Below are 23,988 nucleotides of genomic sequence, written 5' to 3' on the forward strand. Positions count from 1 at the left end.
TTATTCATCTTCGCGGGTCTGGATAATAAATCTGTACCATTAAAGCTTAGGTTTTAAAAATATTTCCGTCCGACGGCAGTAACGATGTAAAATATTTTTCTCATTTATCTCTTTAGGTTTAGAAAATATTACGAGTTTGTAGCTACATCCTACAGTTGCTGCAGAGTATAACTTATATCTTTCTGTAGGTAGTTAGGTCTGAAGTGCTCACCAAAAATTACAGTTATATAGGTGCAAGGTGCATAAAATTGGATGACTGTTGATCATTGAATTACTTAAAAGTTATTTATGGAAAAAGTCCTTTTACAACCTATATAATTATCTTATTCTCTTCTTTTAATAATGCTATATTAAATTATGTAATATTTTAATCGTATAATAGACTCTTGAGTAAACATTGAACTCATAAACGTTTAATTTTTTTCATAGATACCCAACCGAGAAGCCAACGCTTCACGACGTATTAAAAAAGAGTAAATGAACTAATTCACAAAACATCTTAAATTATGTGAAAATAATAGAAAAAGATAAAGGTTGTACGAGTATAATCTCATAATAGCGTAAAAAGAATTCAGATAACTGCATAAAGAGATAGCGAGCGCAATAGAGTCATTTCGAAATCAGACTTACGGAATGCTTTAAAACAATCATTTAAAAAAATTCTTTAGGACAAGATAATTGTCGAGTCACTTTTTCGTAAAAAGACTTTCCGAGAGGGATCCTTTTAAACTTGCAGTACCGTACAAAGGCTTATTCAAGGCTTGTAAATTCCTGAAATGGCTATATTTTAGCCTTTTGAACAGTATTTAGTACGGGATATTTTAGTAACAATAGGTTTTATGGTACTACAATTCTTACTACGGTAAATGGAGATGAAACTGCTATTTATTGTAAGGTAATGTTATCATGCAAATTTGTTTCATCTTCATATAATAAATACATATTATTAGTACCTTCCCATAATATAAATATAATTTACTAACTACACATTATAATGCACCGTTTAACAAACACAGATTTGATTAATTCTTAAAACTTGGGAATTACTAGAGTTATAAACAGCAAAAACATATTGCGTTTTCTATTAGTTATTATCATTAAAACACACTGAGACGAACTCATACAGACATGCACTTTACCCGTCGTGGGTTTAAACATTACTAACTCATTATAAGTCTCGTAGTTATTACCTATTCAGATATTCAATATTTTGTGACAATACAAGAAAGTTCACCGAGCTATCATCGTGCTTAACAAACGATTACACAACAAAATGATCCTTAAAAATTACAAAAAAAAATCACTCTATAATTCTTAAATAGACAACGCATCCTATCTTTAAAGACTCCACTCGAACTTCTCAAAAATAATAGAATAACGACCCAGTTTTTTCAACCCTCACCTACGTTTGCATTGGGCACGTCGTGTTTGGGGTGCATTAGGCCGGGTAGAGGGGTGCGTATCGATTGGCGCCCGCACCCCCGCACAATATTACTCTCTGCACTTCCAACTCACCCTTTCATTACGATTGCAATGTTACGCTCCGATCATTGTTTAGATAGCACAGCGTTCAATAGTGATGTTTGTTGCTTCAAACCACTACAATTAATGCTGTTTTATATCAGTTGTATACGTATGTCGACGACCGTGTTACAACATGGTTTAACACTTAGAGGATTCAGGATTTCATCACAAATGTTGAGTTTAGATTTTTGTTCACTATCTGGGTTCTAGGTACTCATTTTTTTGTTTGTCTATAGTACCCATGACTGAAAATTCCTAGATTATAGAAGTCAATTGAAGAGTATAAAAAAATGTTTATAAATTTAATGTACATATGTTACTAGCTGGAATACCATAGAGGCTACCCAAAATAAACTGCCTTTCTTAACTTATTGCGCATTATGGAGAACATTATAGTTAACTTGTAATTATTATAAAAACAAAAACCAGATTTCTTTCAAATATAGCCTACGATCACTCCCCCAATTTAGACGCATCCGACGACACCTCATATGTTGAAATTCGTCAAGTCGTTTGGACTATAGGAGGTGCCAAAGAATGAAACATACGTACATACTCGTACATACGCTCGAATAACATTACCCTCCACAGTCGAGTAAAAAGCAGATGGAGCAAAGTAAGCCTAAAATAAATACAAAATACACATGTAATATTTATTTAAAATTATGAGAGTGGCGGTTTGTTTACCTCAAAACTATATTTATTTTGTTTTATGTGCATTTCGTTAGTCTATTAAAATACAACATTGAATTAAGATGGCGTGTAAGTTTCAAATACCAGGCAATTACTTCTCGATATGCAATATATCAAACCGGACATGTAATATTTATAGCCTTTCGTAGGTTGTAAAGATAGCACACGCGACAATCATTTGAAAGTGCTATTTCATGAAATTAAAAATTGTTAAAGTGTAATGTCATAATGTGATACGTACTATAATCTAGGTAGACTGTGTTCCTATACCATAAATAACACGATCATTTACTTAGCATGCTTACAGATTCAAATAAATACGTCTATCTTTACATCAGATCTATTAGACTAATGTAATACAATAACGTTTATATTTTTAAGGACAAAATCAAAATCATCATGATCATTTAAATAGTAATAGAAATGTATTCATTCCACTACGTATCTATATGTTTTAAAAATGTAACTCTTCAGAGTTAAATATATTTCATTTATTAAAAATATGAACAGGGCTATTTAACAAAATTACTAAAACGTGCTGAGTAATAACAGTAAAGAGTATAGATCGAAACGACTTGATGACAGCATAATGGCAGCCATAACTCTTTTTTGAGCGGGCTTAGTGACACAAATGCAAAAAATCTCTTCGAAATGAAAGGGGAAGAGTTCGGGCGGATTTTTTTATTGTACCCTATATTCAATCGAGCGCTGCGGTGGCTGCAATCCGAAAGAAAGTTCGAATACATTTTCTGTATCAGGTATCGTTATTTGTTTGAACTAGTACCAAACTGTGTGTTAGAACGAAATTCGTGGTTTGTTGAGGCTGCGGCAATAAAATTGTGTTAGTTTTGATACGAAGATATTAGTTTTTGAATAATTCCTAAATAACTAACATAACATTGTCGTGATGATGATCATTTGTTCAACTATAATATAATTAATAATTATAGGTAGGTACAATAAATAAATTAATCAAAGTAATAACATAAAATATTTTTTTAACCGACTTCAAAAAGGAGGTGGTTCTCAATTCGGCCGCTCATATTAGACACGCTGTTTACATCGTTATCCAATGAAATATATTGAGTGCCGACTTCAGAAATATGTAGCTACTAAAACAACATTTATTTTAATTATTTTTTACTTTGTAGTGACATAGAAGTCGGTTGTATTTTTTTGTTAATTTTTTTTACACTCATGTCTTCATTGTGGTAAGATATTGGATTTACCAAAGACACGTACCTACTCAAACTCTGACTCAGAACTCTTGTTTGATTAACCGCGCATTGAACCCGAAACGTATTGCAAGTTGAAGCAATGTATCACGGAGAGTTACCACAAAATAATATAGGCATTTAATGTTTTTATCAGCTTCATTTTATCAGTATTAGAATAGCCACACGAAAAACAATAAAACTCTCAAGTTATAACAAAATAACGCTAATTTACCACTTTTAACATATTAATTTCACAAAAATTGTACATTACTTACATACATACTTTTATAAAATACTCTGTTATCAAATAAACATCTTTACAACGTCACTATAGATCTATTATAAATCTGTGACATTTAAATACTAGGCACGTGATTTTGAACATATTTTATTCCAACCCTATTGGAGAACTTCGTTAGTGCTGCGGGATTCGCGGCTCGCCATGACTGCAAATGAAGGTACATGTTCGCCTCTATTTCGAATTGTCTTTATTTCAAAGCTACGAAATCAATAACTTTAGTTTTAATAATTGTACAGTGTATTCCATATGTTTTCTATGTAGGTAGCATAAGTGACGAAGTTAAATGGTCTATTCGATCTGTCTTTTCTATGTAGGTAACATTTAAAAGTTTAATGCTAAACAGTATCCTTAGTATGAGTTTTTACGTTTTTACAACAATAACTGGTTTTGTATTTCTTTACGTATTTCCCATACATTTCCAATCAGTTCTGATACAGTACGCTGGGGGCGCTGATTGGAAATGTATGGGTAAATACATAAACAAATACAAAAACAGTCATTTTTGTAAAAACTCATGCTAAGGGTACAGATAACTGCTTAACTGCTTAAAAACATAGCGGTTATAATAATTCCATTATTACTTAAATGGACAATGAAAACAAATTCGTTGTTTTTGGTATTGAAATAACTGATATCAAAATCAAACTCAAAGTCAAATTCGACGTCCTTGAAATGTTCAGCTAAAACAAGAAGTTTTAAGTCTGTTTTCTTTTACGTTTTTTATCAAACATTGTCTGGTTGTTCATCCGGACTTATCTTGAAAATAGTTCACTCTATTTAACTTGTCTTAAGGAAAGTTACAGCCGTGCCCAGGGAGTAACATTGCCTTGCTTTTGTACCCTGAAAATACAAAGTAAAACATAAATGTAGTCTACCCGGGGTAGGTAAATAGAGGCTTGCACAAATACCTACAACTCTTTCATGTTCCTTAAACATAACTTACACGTTTATTTAAAAAGTATTTTAGTTAGTACGAGTCAGAGTGAGTTAAGTCAGAGTAATTAAGTAAGTACGAGTCTTTGCATTGTGCGAGTTTAATATTTTACCATAATGAGGACATAAGTGTAAAAAAATATTTTAATATTACTTTAGTTTCTGAATTACTCTATTTATTCTACCTATTACAGCATATGTAGTTCATTGGTAATAAATACTTACAAAAGAAAACTAAAATAAATTAATTTGTCTGAATCTTTATGAACAGATCTTAAACGTATTTAATGAGATTTAATGTTATGAAGAACTTTATTGTTTATATTACTAGACGGGCATAGATACACTTTATTCATAATATACTTCCTAACACTTTATCTACCTCTTTTACGGTTTACTTTGTGTTAATATAAACTTCCATGGAATATAAACGTTGTATATATTTCTTTATGAAAATTCGGTTCATCTTACCTTAGTTTCAGCGGTTACACGATACAATTGCCTTATCCATCATCTGTCCGTCAGCTATTAACCCGAATATCCGTTGAGACATGCCTTGTCATTTCCATTCTAAAATTCGTTAGGTTAGTCTGTGACCGCAGAGCTCGCAATTTTTCGTATGACCAGCTAATGAAGCTCGCTCGTCGTCATAATTAGCTTTGCGACGTCACTTCTCAGTGTTGCCGGAGAATTGCACTGCACCTGCCTTTATGGCACTAAGTCATAACCTGCTCCGGAGATGACATGCCTCGCTCGTTTTGAACTTGTACATTTCTTTCGTAAGTATGCATTAGCTACCTACATTTTACACAAATTGCCTTAATGTACACCTTGAATTGCATATCGTACAAGTTACTATAAAATACAATTGTTAAAGTAATTGATAGTAACAATTCAGCGAAGATAGAAATATTTTCACAATAACGTTAGAATTCTTTTATCGGAATATCGTGAAATACTTTTTACGAACTTGTATTAATTGGGATATTGATAAATTGGCTTGGCCAATTTTCATCAATTTGCATTAAAGACTTCAATTGTTCTTCATGGATATTTCGAAAATAAATATTTAATTTATTGACAAAAAATGACATCAAATGTAAGTAAAACAAGATTAAAACACTTTCCTATTAAATACAAAAGGAGTAGAATCGAGTAGGAGTTGAAAATACATATATTTCAAAATCTTTGAAGCTCTAGTCTAGCCTTATTACCAATTCTGCTGATGAATTCCTTTAAAGGATTTCCTTTAAAGGATAAAAATAAAGAAAGTTCGTCTATAAGGTCAGTATAAACTTCACCGAGCATTTCAATAAATAACCTCAACTGACCTCAATTTTCTGTTTGACTCCACCGAAAACCTTTCAAACTTTCAACAACAAAATCGGAATTTCAATCAAGATTACACATTCCCATCACGGAGTAAATGTTACTTGAAAGTTAAATCGTCTCGAACCACATTGCAAGCAATAAAATCGAACGAACATAGCTCTATTTCGCTAGGAACTATTTTAAATAGTTTTGATGGAGAAATAGTTATTAAAACCCACAGTCAAGCCTGGTTGCTCTTACAAAATCCTACTGTAATTAATAAGTAGCTAAGGAGCATACAATCCATCTGATGGTAAGTTGTGGTAAGTAGTAATAAGCTACTATCCCTGAAGACTCAGTAGTAGTTACTTGTACCTATATGTGAATTTCGATTATCACACCTTTCAAACCCAAACACAGCATCTCTTCATATCTTTGGAGCAGTACCTAGATGTCCAGGGCCCAGACTCTACCACCTTCATTTATAAAATGTTAGATAAATAGACCTATATCATAACAATAGACTTCATAGTCCTGACGAAAAGTTGTAAGAATTACATAAAAAATCACAAGTATTTAAGGCAAATCCATTATTCATGTAATTTGACACGATCAATCATTATTTCCGTGACCGATTACATTATAAGTGAAACTAAAATGCTTCCTGTGAAATAATTAGCCATACTTTGCCTTGCATGAACATTGCAGAAATATAACACAGATATACTTAACTAGAGACTATAAAATAATTCAAAATATTCATAAAGAAATAAGTATTGAAATTATGGCATTTATGCGACGGTCCCGGTGTAAGTAGAGAGAATAATATGGCGATGAACTACAAATCAAACAGGAGAGCTACCGAGGAGTTTCACGATTACATTGCAACGCTTTATGTAAATTTAGTGTCTTACCATGCCCTCTAAAAGGGCAATCAGCAACAAAAACATAACAGCAGTTAAACGAAAACTTCCCTCCTCTGTATGGTTAATGCGAATTAGGTATGATTGCGCAGTAGTCCGTGTTTTCATACGATTGAACTCCGCGCGAGACTATCCATTTGCGCGACGCATAATCAACATTCAATCATTGAATACATCATTACTTCCTAACTATAATTGATGTTCTCCAGTTTACTTTATCGCAAGTTTTAGAAATAAGTTCCTGCTTACCTAATGGACCTAGACTTTTCTAAAAAGCATCTTTCCAACTAATATTCAGGCAAGCACGACAGTCGGAAATCGTAAATCAGTCTTCATTTTCACCCAGGCACAAAAGACGCTAAAAAGCTTTCTGCTACATAATTAGCGTAAATTTAACGTTGCATAAAACATTGTTACGAGAAAATGATACAATTATTCCGCTAACAGCTATTAACCTAAATATCAAGTGAAAATGTTTACTTTATTTTAAAAACGATGAGGTCAGTTCCCGGTTTCATCGCTCAGTAAACGATGCGCATTACGTTGCAGGAAAATGACATCACTGATTCATTTTATTATTGACCTGAATTTCAGTGGCGAGCTATTTTATTTTGCTTTTTACGTTAATGGACATCGAGTCAGATATTGTGGGATGAAATCGAAGCTTTATTGAAGTGATGTTATGTTTACGAACGTAAAGTTAATGTCACTGCACATAATTGGTTGCAAGTTTTTATTTTTTACATTGCTCAGCTCTCTTTACAAGTTGTAGTAGTGATGAATCATCAGCAAACAAATCTTCTAATTTAGTATGAACAAATACAAGTATGTTATCAATCTATACACATAATACTATGCGAATATTACTAATGTTTTTCTAATCAATAACAAGTAGACCCGAGGTTCTAAACTGTAAAAAAACCCATCAGACCACATGCACATTACAAAGGTATGTGAAGCTATAACAAAAATCAGAGTCTTTGCTTTTTAATTTTACATATTATTAATGAAAATTGTTTACCCACATTCAGAATATTTTCAGGTAACAGTACACAGCAAATTTCGGCTTTTAATAAACAAAACCTGCACTTACTTTATAACATTTTATTCAAAATTCGAACCGTCACTCAATCAGAATAAAACGCCATCAATTCATTATCCTATCGTTTCCGCACCACAAATGCAGCTAACTCCGCGCTATTGTATAAAGATGCGGGTTATCACATACAATTGCGAACAATACGTGTTCCAATTGAGGTGAAGTGCTTAGTTCCGCATATAAATGTACCAATTACCTACAGTTTCTGTCCACGGAAGACGGGCGATAACTCTGACACTCAGTATGTACATATATTTACATTGAGCAACAAAAACAACAGAATTGGAGTTCCTTTATTTAGAGATGAAAGAGAACAGAATTAAAAAGTCTCATACAATATACATGAAGGAGATACGTACGTTCTTTTATTGAAATTATAGTTCTTTTGGCGCGTAATTTACTTCAGGCAAAAGTTTGCGCGATTATACTGCCAGAATACTTTCGCACAGATAAATAGATTAATCAAAATAATATAGTCTTAAAAATTGTGGTAAAAAGCAAACATAATGCTAAATATTGATGAGTATACAAAATGTTAAATGAGAACCAACCACGTACATTATTTTTCGAAAATAACACTCATTTAAATCTATTAAGCTATTGCATAGCTTTTATCGCGGGCTTTGAGCGCGGCGACCGAATCGAGAAATTCCGTAACGAAAATAAGTAACACCTTTCAACAACTCGGTTGCCTGGAGACTTGATATCCAACTATCAAGTCTCCAGGCAACCGAGTTGTTGACTGTCAATAGAAAAATATGGATATTATTGAATAAAGTATTATTTTACATTCCTTATTATTTTATTTGATATTGGCGACGAGATGTCTAATGAACTAAAAAACAATAAGGAAATACGAGCCACATTACGTGGGTTAATGAAACGAACCGAAAATTACATTGCGGGAGTAGAAAAAATTGACATTGAAGAAATAAATATACGACTGAATTCTTTACAAGAAAATTTGAACAAATTCTACGCGATTCAAGAAAAAATTGAATGGCTTACAGAAGAAGAAAATTTAGAAGAGGAAATAAAATACAGGTACGAATTTGAAGAAATATATACAAAGCTAAAATTTAAATTTTTGAATGTACAAAAAGAAAATAATCGGCTAATACCTGAATGTTCTTTTATATCAGCAAGAGCGGAAGTTTATTTGATAAACTGTTAACTGTCAAGGCACGCTTGAGACGTACACCTAATACAAAAGAGTTATGACCTTATCAGTTAATGTTCGGCAGAGAGGTAAGAACGTATATGCATGCCTTATTTAAGAAATCCGCCCCACTATCCAGATTACATTACAATGCACCGCCAACGCAGGAGTTCGGACAAGGTGATAAGGTACAAGTCCGCAGTTACACCAACCCAAGAGTTAAATGGGAGTTCGGAGTCGTCATCCGAAGATTAGGTAGACTCCATTATGAAGTCAGAACTGAAAATGGCATACTGGTGCGCCGTCACCTTGACCAAATGCTGCCTGCGCCCCTGGTGGTGTAAGTGAAAATAGCGGTGGAGGACTGTTGGATATCAAGTCTCCAGGCAACCGAGTTGTTGACTGTCAATAGAAAAATATGGATATAATTGAATAAAGTATTATTTTACATTCCTTATTATTTTATTTGATAACCTTAATTCGTCAACTTGAACACAGATGGCAGTACCTAATACACATTTTTTTATAATCCGTGCAGAAATCTTAAAATTGCGTGAAGTATATTTTATATTCCCATTATAAAATTCAAAATTATATTACCATATTATCCAAATAATATGTTTATCAACTATGAGCTATGTTGAATTCTGGATTGATAAAATAACGTAAAAGAGTGTTTGTTATTTTTAAACGTACAATTACAACTGACAGACTTGACAGCACAAAATCAAAACGCCATTATGATTTATGGTACAAATAATTTGTGTACAAAGTGTTTTAAATATGAATAAACAAAGTGCATTTATTAATGAAAAATGCGATGTACCTGTAACATTCGGCCAAATGTCACAGGCACATCGCATTGATCCATTTATATTGCTGGTTGTTAATACTTTATGTCACTTATTAAATACTTTTCTATTTTATATTTTAGAATGTTCAGTCTTGCTTGGAGTTATGAAATGTCAGCTAATATTTGCAATGTCTTATATAATGGAGATATGATAAAATAGTGGATAAAGATGTATTAATGTAAATGTTGATGATTATGGAAGAATATATTGTATTTCTGGAATTCCTTCTGAGCGTTTTCATAGCATAAAAAATGCTATGCAATAGCTTTACCGCGGCAGTCTCCGAGTGCCACACGTATTTTTTTTTTTTTGTATTAGCATCAATATAAGTGGTTTTTAAATAGAAATTGAAGAGTAATAGAGACGTATTTATTTTTCATTTTCACTTACCTATCTATCGAATATATTATCCCCTTGATAAATGTTTTTACAAGAACAACGTACAACATACTTGAAATTGTAAAATTTCAATTTGTTATTTTACATTAAAACTAAAAATAAAAGTTTACCAGTACCTAGAATGGAATGTTTCATTAAATACAACATTCATTTCATCGGAATCTGATTTTACAAATAAATAACATTTGTAATAATTTCCCGAATAACTCGCAGAAACGGCAGTATTGGAATACCTTCAAAAATCCATAGACAACAATTTGTGTAAACACAGATAATTAACCGGTAGAATTCCTTGTTATTAAGCGTTTGTAAATAAATCTCTAATCAAGCGATGCTACCAAATAGCCGTGTTTAGCAAATTTACAAAGCGATTCCTCTAATTATCAACGCAAATTAGGCGACCCGATTTTGGAGCATCTGAATTTCTAAATTAGACGCTCATCGATACGGGCACGTAATAGGGTGATAAGGGATGAAACCCTAAATTACTGTATTACATTTAAAACAGGAAATCGTTCTGCTTTTTACTTTCTACGATACCGATTATAGACACGCCTCTTTCTCTCCACCTTTGGTTTGTCATTTCATATTTTTGAATTTGTCTTTGCTTTTTTATTATAGGTACATATTAGAAGTGTTATTTTAATTACCCGACTGCCAAGGAAGGGTTATTACCCATGTATATACTCGTAAATAGGATACGTCGTAATTAAATGAATATACATTTACTTATGGTAAGTGTAGTGTGGCTAGGGAATAAATTGAAATTAAATCGGCAAACTTGAACGGCGAAAACTCTGTAACTTTTGTAAGGAGTAGGTAAAAAATCTATAAATTAACAATTCATGATAACGAACATTCATGTACTATAATGGTCCTTTAAGCATAATTTGGGAAGACATAATTTAGATACATTGTTTTAAATAAAGCTTCAATTTAACACTGATGAAGTAACACAATAGACACGCAATACAAGACGAGACATACACTTTCTGTTATAAAAAATCAGCAAGACTTTCTTATAAACATAACATATATCATTTGCTGGAAACATAGATTAGTAAAGATTACTCACTCCTAACAAGAAAATGTACCCAGTTTGAGAATTGAAGCGTAATTTAATGCGAAAATTAAAGCGTAAAAAAGTTTTGCCACGTCTCCGTGCTAAAATGTCCCTAAAATATTTGAAATAATTATTTATTTATTATGTAAATTACGCAGTATTAGTTATTTATTCGTAAATTCCCTCTAAAAATGTTTTTATTTGAAAAGAATTCAAAAAAAGAACTTACTAATAAGCCGTTTGTGGCTTCATTCAATTTCAAGGCGGCGAAGTATCTTTACTAATCTATGGGTGGAAAAGGCAACTGGATTTTCGTTAAAGAACTCAAGTCCAAACAAATGTAAGGATGTAAGGAATAAGAAGAAACCATAGAAAATTGTGAAAGTTGCTGAACAATTAGAAGCAAAGGCGAAGTCTTTGAAACCAGCTCTTGTCACTTCTCGAGCAAAAGTTCGACTATTGGAGACCGCATCTAAGGGAATAATTGAATAAAACTCTCCCAAAGTGTAACCTCTTCAATTTTAAAATTAAAAAGTTGGTCGGGTAATATTTTTTGGAATTGACAATTTTTCATAATGAATTAATTCATTCGACTTTCAAACTTTAAAAAAGTGATTGAGTTTTACTAATACTAGAAAGAATATAAAACTAGCTGACCCGGCAAACGTTGTGTTGCCATATAAAAAATTACTTAGGGGGTATAAAAAATAGATAGTAGCCGATTCTCAGACCTACTGAATATGCATATAAAATCTGGAGAAAATCGGTAAAGCCGTTTCGGAGTACGGTAACTAACATTGTGACACGAGAATTTTATATATAAGATATTATTACTATACTTATATGACCCTACACTACGATTTCCCGTGAAGCACACAGACATACACTTAGACACGCACAATATACATAAGCACCCAGACCCAACACAGAAATCTAAACTCATATATTTGACTGACCGGGTATCAAACCTAAAACTCTGTACACATCAGTATGGCGACTGTTTTGCGTCGCGTATCTTCAAAATAATTTACTTAAAGTCGAAGTTTCCCATATTTACTACAAGATCTCGTAGACCACACATGATTTAATATTAAATCGAGGTGCTTTATATTACCTCCGGATAGAACAATTTCACAGCTATATTTCTTAACGCTCGTGTAACATAGACCAGTGTTTCTCAAAGTAATGTAAGCATCCCCCTTGGTGTACGCTACTGGCGGCTGGTTAGCTAAATCCAAATAAAAAAAATAGAAAAGGGAAATTGCTTTTAGAAAGTACTCAATTTACGAAAAGACGTAATAATTGCTTTAATTAATTTGATAACAATTATTTGGTTTTTGTGACTATTTCGTTTATAACAAAATTAAATAAAACATATTTGTTCTATGTATGCTTTTTAATATAGACGGCTTCACCGTTGTTTTGTAAACGGGTACAAAAAGGTGTAGCTGTAGGTACACACAGAGTACAGGAGTAAATCTATATCTTTGAGAAACACTGTCATAGACCAAGCCCGACCTGAGTGTTTCGTATCTAACTTTTGTATTCTTTCGTGGCAAGAAACCTTTGCTTATTTTTCCGAGACGAAGTATGCAATCCTTTGAACACTGCGGTTTGGTCATTAACGTAGCTGTTCTGAGAGCGATATTCTTGTTTGTTTACTTAGTCGATCGTTATATTGAAAAACAAAAATAAAGGGTACAGGGTTAATAACCGTTATGTAGTACTAGAGCCCCGTGGTTAGTATGAGACGTTAGTTGTATAAAACAATGCCTTGTATACTTGTAAAATATATAAGAAGGAATGAAACTTGCAGTAAACCTAATGCAAAGTGGTCAGTACCGAAATATTCGTAAAAATCTAATGTGATTACATATCGATACCTTAATTCGCAAATCAGACAACTTTGATAGTAAATGGCGTTGAACGAAATCAAAATAAATATTTTTTTTATTTATTTTGATTTAGTTCAACGTCATTTACTATCAAAATAAATAAAAAAAAAGTGGAGTTGGCCGATTTGCTTGTATTAAGATTTATAACGATTGCGATGTATTATGATTTTTTAAGACTAGATCGGGACACTTCATTTAACTCTATCTGATTTCCCAGACACCTAAAACCTGAAAGAGTTATTCAATATTTTACTACTATATTGAAAATCCTTACAAAAACTATGTTCGTATCATAATGAGCCTACGTTGGTAGCAAAAGTGCTTTATTAACTGAAACATTTATCGCTTTCTCACTTCATGTGGACCGCAGACATGGACGCTCGTATATAAAATTTATTCCACCGAAAAATTGTTTCTACAAAATTTAAAGTTCTTTACTCTCGCTACCTGTACCGACGCATCTGTGGAGCAAATAAAAATTACTTCCAGACGCTTGTCTGACTACCAGCGAATAGCTAGAAACTATGTGTAAGCTTATACAACTCTTACGTGACAAAGATTTTATTTGGCAAATTATAATAAGTAGGTTAGAAGTTATTAGGGATACACAACATCACATACATGTTAAAATGATATTTCTCCGTTTTTGATTCGTTGTAGTAAAAAAAGGTTTTAATTACTTAATGATGAAGACAGAAGATTTAATAAGTTTTGGTTAACGATAAACTCGTCTTTAATATATTTACTTAACATATACTTTGTTTGCTATTTTACTTTTGTGCAAGTTAACAGATATTTCTGGAATCTTATATTGAGACGTTATTTATTTATACTGAAACGGTAATGGATAGTCCCAAGAAATTAGTAAAAAAAACACTATGAGCTTGAAGTTAATGAAATCGAAAGCAAATTATTTATTACAGAAACATTAGTATAGCTTATTCAAAAACATATTTACTGTCTTTCAATTACCCGCTGTATATGAGACAGGTTGATCCAGGAAACAGTGCGAACGAAACTTAGCAGAAAGTATTATAGACCTTTTCCACGTCGATAAGTAAATGTTACCCTTGTCCCTACAAGTTATGAACCCTCGGGATGGTACATAAGCGTATTTTTCCACCGCCTCTTGAATCTTTGAACGGATTACAGCAATACGAATGGAACCGTCGCGACATTAAGAGCTTAAAGGATAATAGCCGATTCACAATGTGATATTGCTGGCATTATCAGATTGTCTTATGATTTTCTATTGAAACCTTTTCGTTTTTACTGAATAATACCGCTTTTGAATACGAAACGTTAGACCAAATCCTACACAAGTCGGATATAAGTAACAAAGACTTTGCTAAATGATTCGATGGAAGTAGGTTTTATTTGTAACTTTTCGAATTACAGACATTTTGGAGTCCGTCCTCTCGAAATTATGTTTAGTTAAATTAAACAATGTACCTTATTGAAAAGGCACGTAATTGGAAACTTTGAGTGTCGTTTCTAAACATTCCCGCGTCTATTTACCGAGCCTCCCCAGGGGGTGTAATATCGATTGTACCTGTTGGAACTGTGTGTCGCTCAATGCCTGGGATACCCCGAAGAGATGCCAAATCGCTCCCTTGAACCCTCTAATAAAATGATTGCAAAATTAATGAGGAAAATATTGCCTCCCTATTTTTTTGTGAGTCGACGGTATTTTTTTAATAATAAACAAGCAACTTATCTTTTGATATTTCGGCGTGAATAATATGTTGTATTTTTGTTTAGAACACTTTGGACTTCTTTAGAAGTCTTCGAAATTTGTATTTTATAAAATTATAGATGTTATCGATTATGTTTTATCTTATACTCATAGAACCCTTTGTGGTTCGACTCCGGCGGCACCACCGCCACACCTATTTCTGCCTAATAACAGCAGTGTTAGGCGCTGCTGTGTTCCGTTTTGAAGGGTGTGGTAAGGGAGACAGACTTTTCCGAGACGTTCCAGCTTAGTCCTCAGGGTTAGCGGCGTATCTGTGGCCGACCTCAGGTAGGAATATCTAATCCTATCTGGGGTTGATTACAGATGTCCATGGGCGGCAGTAGCCACTTACCATCAGGTAGACTGCATATATACTCGTATATATATATATATATATATATAAATATATAAACATAACTTAATTATCTGTTAGGCACTAGGTATTTTACCTTTGTCAATTTATTATGTACAGCTCACCAGACTAAACAAAATATCGGGCGTATGTAAGCAGTATGGGTCAATAATTGAGGTTTTCCCCAGGGATTACTTAATTACACGAACGGACAACGCTCTTTCCATATGTAAATAAAGTAATTGGCATTTGCGATCCTGTTATTTACAAATGTAAAATACCCCACAAACGCTTGTTATGTCTTCAGGGTACAAAACTTTTTCAATTTTCATTCAAACACAGACTTGACGGCACTTGACGTGGAAATATTATGCGATTTCTTAAAGAATATCCCCAAAGAAACTCTTAAGTTTTAAGTACTAACTTTTACGAACATTGTTAGAGGTCACGCAGATCACGACTTGTACGACTACTTTATTTAAAGAGCCCAGCCTGGAATATTCTGACGTAGTTTGGTTTCTTTATTGAGACGACACGACATGGCACGGCACCGTAGAAATAAAACTGAATAGATAGCGGATGTACCTACCACAGTCTATTTAAACCAAACGTGTTAGTTTTTTCTAGATATTGTGGTATAAGAACCTTACCACTAAAGATTATCTGTCCTGACGAACCGATTCAACCTAGGCACATTGATTTGAGAAAAATAATAGAAGAATCGATTTTAAAAGACAAAATAACAAACAGTACAATTTGTTATCTGTGATGGAATATTTTGACCTTCATTGAATACATAAAATTGTATAAATTGTATAAATAATAACAATTGTATTGCAAAACAATGCAATACAATTGTTATACAATTTATTTCCATATACGAAGTGCATTCCGACGTCTGTTAAGATATTATGTCTCTCGTGTCGATGCTGTGTCGTGTCGGCCATATGATGAATAGATAACCCCTTAGTTTTATAGTACTAAAACCTCGTTTTAAGTTAGACCAGACTGGTCTAGTACTGGCAGTCATGTTCGCTACTTTGAATTTTTAAAACTGATTCAGCGCATGACCGTAGCGCTCTTCGTGGCACAGAATTTTTTATATGCCTTGAAATGGTCATGTTATATAACCTTCCTTTACCTGTATAGGTGTATTACAATTACTTATTTAATCTATGAATAGGTAAATATTATGTACATTATTGCTGTAGAATTTAGCAGAGGTAAAATTTTATAAGTATACCTCTACTAGCTTTCTTTCCACTTATAAAGATTGAAAGTGATTTATTCCGAACCTTTGCTACTTTAATTGACACGTAAATAAGATGCTTTTCTATCAAAAACACTCAACTTACAGTAAAAATGCTTTAAAATACTGTGCGATACACAAGTCTCGTACGCCTGCCTAACGATATAATGTTCAGTATTATGTATAGAATGGTAGGGGATATGATATAATCCTTATCCCAGAAGACGAGTAGATAAAACCACTAACCTTACTTTCCAATACGATGCAGACTCGTATCAGGGGCGATGCCGACGATGCTGTCACGAAATAAGCACGATCTGGTCTTCTTAAGGTCTTCTTTACACATTACACCACATACCCGGTAGGACGGCTAGGCCACCTGATTAACGGGCACGAAAGGGCACATGCAGGACGTCTGTATGTTCTCGCCGAGTGCAAGATGACGACTGATCGCAAGAAGTGACATTAAAATTCAATTTTGATGGATTTCTTACATCTACCCACGTACAAATTGACAGAGAATAAACAAATGTTATGAAACTATTTCACAAATAAAGGAATTCAAAACTACCGATACAAGTAATTAATGATTTAAAAATTAAAGTACAGATGTACATAGGCACCATCACGTATCAGTCAGGTATCATCACACCTATTTTTGCTGCATTTAGTTTTGAAGAGTTTGTTTAAAACGTTTGGTTACACATCTGTGGCCTTCATCAGTAGGAATCCAATTTTACTTAGGATGTATTACAGATTATTACAGATGTCCAAGGGCGGCAATAGCCATTTACCATCATTATAATGAAAACGTGAATGATCACAAAACAACGCCTTTTTTATTTTATTACAAATTGTCTTTTAATAATATATTTCAATTATATAATAATATTTCATAGGTCAAAGGTTTCCGTCAATCACGTCACTCCTGTGGCTTTAGAAATGTGACAGGCCCTTCCAGGGTGCGTGTCGATCCGTGTGACGCACCCTAGCGCGAATGCAAAGGAAGATAAATTGAAATCGTCAAAGCATTACGGTTTTGGCACGCGAACTGTCCGAAACAAGGGACATGAGCTGAATACACACGAATGCACACGAGCATACCACGCACACCTATAAACTCTCTCTTTCTCTTTCACACGTATTATATAATGTAAACAAAATTAGATGCCAATGCCAACAATGAAAGTGCCAAAGAAAAACATGGCGAGGTAAGTAGCTTAATATATCTATAAGAAAAAATCTGAAATTTGTGAAGTCTTCCAGACAGAACTTGGTCAGAACTTTGGCTTTTCTTCTTATTTTGAGGGGAGACAATAGTGTGTTAAGGAATGCTTACAAAAACATTGAATGCAAAAGCCAAAAAATACATAGGTTCTAAAATATTTTCTCAAGGTGGAAGTCTTTAGTTCAGCTCCGACCAATGCCACAGCTAACACGGCCTTACAGTAGCAGGTTTGGCGCTATTGTGTTCTGGTTTGAAGGGTGTGGGATAACACTTACAAAGGGCGGTTAAACTTGCTTCTTAAGACCTGTTCTATTTAGAATTGTATTCAAGGCCCAAAAGTACCCTGTTGTGACCATGACACTTAAAATACAGAAAGAAATTCCTAAAGTAAAACGAGTGGTGAAAGCCAATCTCTTATGTGAAAACAACATAGTGATTGACATGTAAATCAAAGTGAGAATTTCACCTTTATTTCCCTTTTACTTGGTACTTGATACTTAATTTGTAAAGTACTAGGTATACTAGGTAATTTTACAGTTGCATCTTTTATAACATTTACAAAAAAATTGAATAAAAGATTTTACGTGCAACGATAATTACATCTGTTTGTATTGTAACAAAATAAATAACACCTAATTACTAAGCTGTAACACAAAGTCATTTTCACTTACGCTCGTAATTTCGTAGTAAGAAAATGAGACAAAGCCAGAAAGTATAAGAACAAAGTATAACTGTTTAAGAAATGCAGCTAACTATAAACCAGAAGTTATTAGTCTCTTACGTTAGTAATTACAGCGGTATTAAGTTCTCTGTGCCGGAACAGAAAACTTGGATTTTAACTGCCCGAAAATAAGCAAGAGAGAAAGACACATTGTTTTATGCTAGGACTTTATAAAGTTCTAGTTTCACGGTACTGTTTACAACTTGTAGTTACAGTTGAGATATTTTAAATAAGTATTGTTAATGTTAACAGAGCTCTGTGACAAACAGACAGCGGAACAGACGGACAGACAGCTGAGGGACAAATAGGGTTCCGTTTTTACCCTTTGGGTAACTAAACCCTAAAAAGTGTCATTATATAATGAAAAGAAAGAGAAAATCAAATGATTTTCTAGAAATAAAATATATTAAAATGCCCATATTTACAAATAAACATAAAAATAGCACTTATTTGGATACAACTGGCATTAAACACTTTAATTACATTTTTACGTGTCTATTACTTCATGTATCTAGTTATTTCTCACGGTAATATATCGTTTATATCTTCGGTTTTCAATTGCGTAGCGAGATTTGTCAGTAAACATGAAACTTTCATCGAAATTGGTTCAATAGCTTTTGGGTAATATCCGAACGCACACAAACAGAAACATTATAACATTAATACAATTTATCGACAGCAATTGGTGCTAGCCAGTTCAATAAGGAAATGGCTCATAAATTACATTTTAGTACTAATCCCATTTCGTCAATAAAGCTGCAATTTATATTCTCAAAATTGGTAATTTTGACAACAAAAAAGTCTGAAGCATTTATTTGTTGTTCAAAACCGAGTACTCAAAATGTGTTTCCTTTTATTGTATTTAGAAATGAGATAAGAGAAAATTCCATACCACCATAAAAGCTGTGTCATCATTTTGCCTCAGGGCACACATAAAAGAAAAATATTTAAAGAAATGGTTAAACGGAAGGGCGCTTTGATTTTAACCGTACGTCCTTACAGTAATCTACATTTGTCCCTTTTCTTTCAAAGTAGAGATACATAGCTGACTATAGAATTATGTGGATTAAAGTATCTCTTTTGGAATTTATAAATAAGTAGGTAATACTTCGTTATGTAGAAAATCTCTTTACATTTTCATAAACTGTATAAATTGAAGTATGGGTTAAAAAAAAACAAAATATAATTAATTATTAAATATGTCGATTTGCGCTATTTATTCTACTACTTATTACCTTACAAACCTTAAAAACAACGTACACAGAGCATACATGTTAGTTAAAATAATTCATTAGGAATCAATTATTAATATTTCTTTAATAGGACAGATACCTACGAGTACATCATTCACTAGACACGATTTTAATTTCCCAGTCAGTATAACACGCGTCACCGTAAAATTACGCGTATCGTAGATTAGTAAAGATTACTCACTCCTAACAAGAAAATTAACCCAGTTTTGAGAATTGAAATAGTTGCGTAAAAAAGTTTTGCCACGTCTCCGTGCTAAAATGTCCCTTAAATATTTGAAATAATTATTTATTTATTATGTAAATTACGCAGTATTAGTTATTTATTCGTAAATTTTCTCTAAAAATGTTTTTATTTGTCAAGAATTCAAAAAAAGAACTTACTAATAAGCCGTTTGTGGCTTCATTCAATTTCAAGGCGGCGAAGTATCTTTACTAATCTATTTTTGTACGCATAATTATACTATAACTTATACGCATAATTTTAAACCCACCGTGTAATTCAAGCCATGCATGCATGTGCATGGCTATCTCTCGGGGGCAGTGGGACGCACTAGTGAGCACTCTGCCTAACGACTCGCATTCATTCATACTGCTTCTAGTAGGGAAGTATTTAAAAGACTTCATGCGTTCCATAGATTTTTTTCAAGTTGCAAAAAATAGTAAAATATGTTTTATTGTTTCTTTATTTAAAATTCTGAGTATAATTTATTTTTTTGGTTATTTCAAAGTTTTAGAGATGCAATGATGTATTGGTTGAAGGTCGAGTGTTTCTATACCACCAAATACCTATTATGACTAATATTATCAAGACATTACAAAAGATATATTTTACATGTAACGCAAAATTGGCGACCTGTACAATAACTGTCATACCGTGGCTCTTGCTAATAAAGAATGACGTAATCTACAATAATAAATAATCAAGGTTTAAATAACCAATTGCTCCACGTCCATTAATTCGTCATCTTCAAAAAGTTAATTTAAAGACTGTTGTCAATAAGCCACTAAAGGTGTCACAAGAACCGTAACGCTCATCCCGTTAAATACGAGGACAGAGATTCTAAAGTATTATTAATACACAAACCCTTTTCAAAAATACGGGATTTTATAAATAAAAATCAATATTTAGGTTTCGTAAATCCAGCGAAGCGGCAACAATTGCTTATCTCAAGAACCAATATCGAATCGAATATAATTTAAGTCATCGAGGGTAGCGAGCAATAACAACGCCATAAAAATTGAGCACGGAATGGAGAATTATTATTCAAAGTGAGGAAGCATGCAAATATTCTCTTTAACTTGAGATATTGGCTCGCCGGAGATAACTCACTAAGGCGGCTCAGAACTGAGCCAAAATCTTTATTGCTTTAAAGAGTTATTTATCAAAAACGTGCAGTTATTTGTTTATTCAATTTGGTTAAGGAATAACAGATTTAAAGGTGGTAGAACTCTGTGGTCGCTACAAATATTTCGGCCTAATAACGGCAGTGTTAAGCGCTGCTGTGTTCCAATTTAGAGGGTGTATAAGGGATTTATACTAAACCGAGACGTCCCAACTCAGTGCTAAGGGCTAAAAAACTTTTATTGCTGACCAAGGTAAGAACCGAATCTTATCTAAGACTGATTACTGATGTCCATGGGCGGCAGTGATCACTTGCTATCAGGTGGACTGCATGCTCATTTACTATTTCTATCTTATAAAATAGAATACCAGCGAGTATTATTTACGTACAAAATTTCTGTGTCAAACAAATATAAAGAAGTCTGTAAAAATTAAATGGAATTGCTATTAGAAAATAAATTACACGGATTTAAGATTAAAAGCCAGTTAATATTAATGCTTCGCTCATCAATAGTGCATTCACCGCAGCTTATAAGATCTTTTTACATCACTCAATAGAGGCGTACTTCCATTCAAGGGTTTTCAATTCATTCGTTCAAGAAGCTGCAGTCATTATGAACTGTCCGTTTCGAATACCGTACATAACCATTTGTAGTTTATCTGGATCATTTCATCTCATGCCAAGTTATCGTTGCATGACCACGTATACGAATAATGAGTGCTAATGACTGGCCACAAATCGAATAATAATTTCTAATGTCATTTGGTACAAATGTCCAAGCCGGTCTAGAGCAAAGCAGCTATTAGTAGTGATGCCGGTTCAGAAGCTGCTTTAAGATGGAAATTAATATCCTAGTGGAATCATCGATAATATAAGAAATATTAGTGAAATAAAATAGTGAAATAAACTTTTGATGAGTTATGTTAGGCATATAAATTACTGTCATCTAGGAATACGTATGCTAGCTGCTGCTTTGCTGGGCACAATTTGCTCAACTCTCTAGTCGTGATAGAATATCCTACCAAATATCGTAAGGTACCAAGGGTACCTAAATCAACCGCCTATAAGACTTCTGAGACAGTACAACTGTTACCCAATTATAGCCATTAGGTTCAATGGCTTAATATGCCCTCTGAGTTGCTGAAGCGCCAATGACATGATCATTAGTCACCCAACTCAAGACCTCATCAGAGATAACTCGACTTGATAAATAAAATCGAAACAAGCACAGTATAAGTACAAGTCATGTATATATACAATATATTGTTTCTTAGAGTATCAACATAATGTGTAGCGCAGTTTAAAAACTCAAGGCAAAATATAAATATGCTGCGCTCCATATTCGAGAAATACTTCCGCTTAAACTAAACCGAATTGAAACGTGCTGCGTTTATGGTAAAAATTTAATCTTTTAGTACAAAAGCGTTATCACAAAATTTCAATTGGAATCCTGCCAGTTACTTTATGAAGAAAACAATGAGGAGAAAATCCTGTTGCCGCCCGCACCGAGCCAAATAAACGCCATAATGAGGTGATCGCTGGGATTATAGCCACAATACGAATATGTATTGTAAAATTTATGTACTTTTACACACTTTTACAGTTGTAAAATGTTACGGGGCTTACCCGGAAACGATGTCTATAAAACATGATTGCAATGATTATAAAGGTAACTTTTATAATTGAAAATTACATTTTTATGGATTTTATTCTTAAACTAAGTAACTAAATAATAGTTTTAATAGTAGTTAAAGTTATTTATACTTTCTTTAGAATATAATACCATTAAATGCATATGTATACCTATGTCACATCCATTCAAAGTCGTACTTAAAAAGTAATGTTCGTTATAATTGATACGCATTCTACTTTATTTTATTAATTAGTTTCGTACCTGTAAAATAATACTCCTATATAATATCGTTTCGCCGCCACCCTTTGTTTATTATGTCCATCAAAATTCTGTACCGGGGTATTAAATGGTTCAAATTAACTTAATGGACGTATCAAATTGCTAGTTTTTAATTTCCCTTTTACCTATGCATAAAGTTATGACGAACAAAGAATTTACTTTTGTAACTTGTAACGTTTTTATGAATACAGGTGCACTAACGAGACTGAAAACAAAAGCTTCCGGCCATTGTCAAAGAAAAGAGATCAGTGTCAAGGCCAAACAAACTAGCGACTTAATAACAATGGGCAGAAAAACTTAAAACATCATCTGAGAACAGTTTGATCAATATGAGTGTCCTTGACATTAGAGTACTACTCGTTTACTATGAATCCACGTACCTTGTTCGCCGGTGGGTTAGTATTGAACAACACAGAACAATCACGCACAAGATAATTCCATTAATCCAATGGTTACAAGAACCGTTCACCGCGTAGTTGCACCGTTCAACGTAGTTTCGCTACGTAGCGCTCTACGGCTCGTAGCGGGCGATCGTAGCGGCGCGCGCGAGTGACTCGACTGGAAGCCCCGCCGCCGACGCGGGCACGGATTGCGAGACACAGTACATTGTCGATATGCAGATAAAACACCGCCTGACGCTTTCCGACACCTATAATTTTAGATATTAATTTTAAAGTCACTATTATTAAATATGTACTTTTAATTCAATGCTTTTTGTTCTTGATATTTCTTATACAATATTTTCGATGAAAAATGAAACTATATCCTTTAAAAGTGGAATATCTAAATCGTTTTTAAACATTATTATCTTAGATCGTAGTTTT

General features: G+C 33.3%; 1 protein-coding gene across 1 annotated transcript in view; it reads right to left on the reverse strand.

Moving 5' to 3' along the window:
• The window catches only part of Liprin-gamma (liprin protein kazrin), a 183,418-nt gene extending 159,691 nt beyond the window's left edge, over nucleotides 1-23,727 (reverse strand). The window contains exon 1 of the mRNA XM_073093171.1: nucleotides 23,545-23,727. The gene's annotated coding sequence lies outside the window, so the exon portion shown is untranslated. The remainder of the gene's footprint in view (nucleotides 1-23,544) is intronic.
• Between the last annotated feature and the right edge of the window lie 261 nt (nucleotides 23,728-23,988).

This window comes from Epargyreus clarus, unplaced genomic scaffold, assembly GCF_041222505.1.
Source record: "Epargyreus clarus isolate Ecla_fem2 unplaced genomic scaffold, WU_Ecla_fem_2.2 ptg000004l, whole genome shotgun sequence".
NCBI classification, from domain to species: domain Eukaryota; kingdom Metazoa; phylum Arthropoda; class Insecta; order Lepidoptera; family Hesperiidae; genus Epargyreus; species Epargyreus clarus.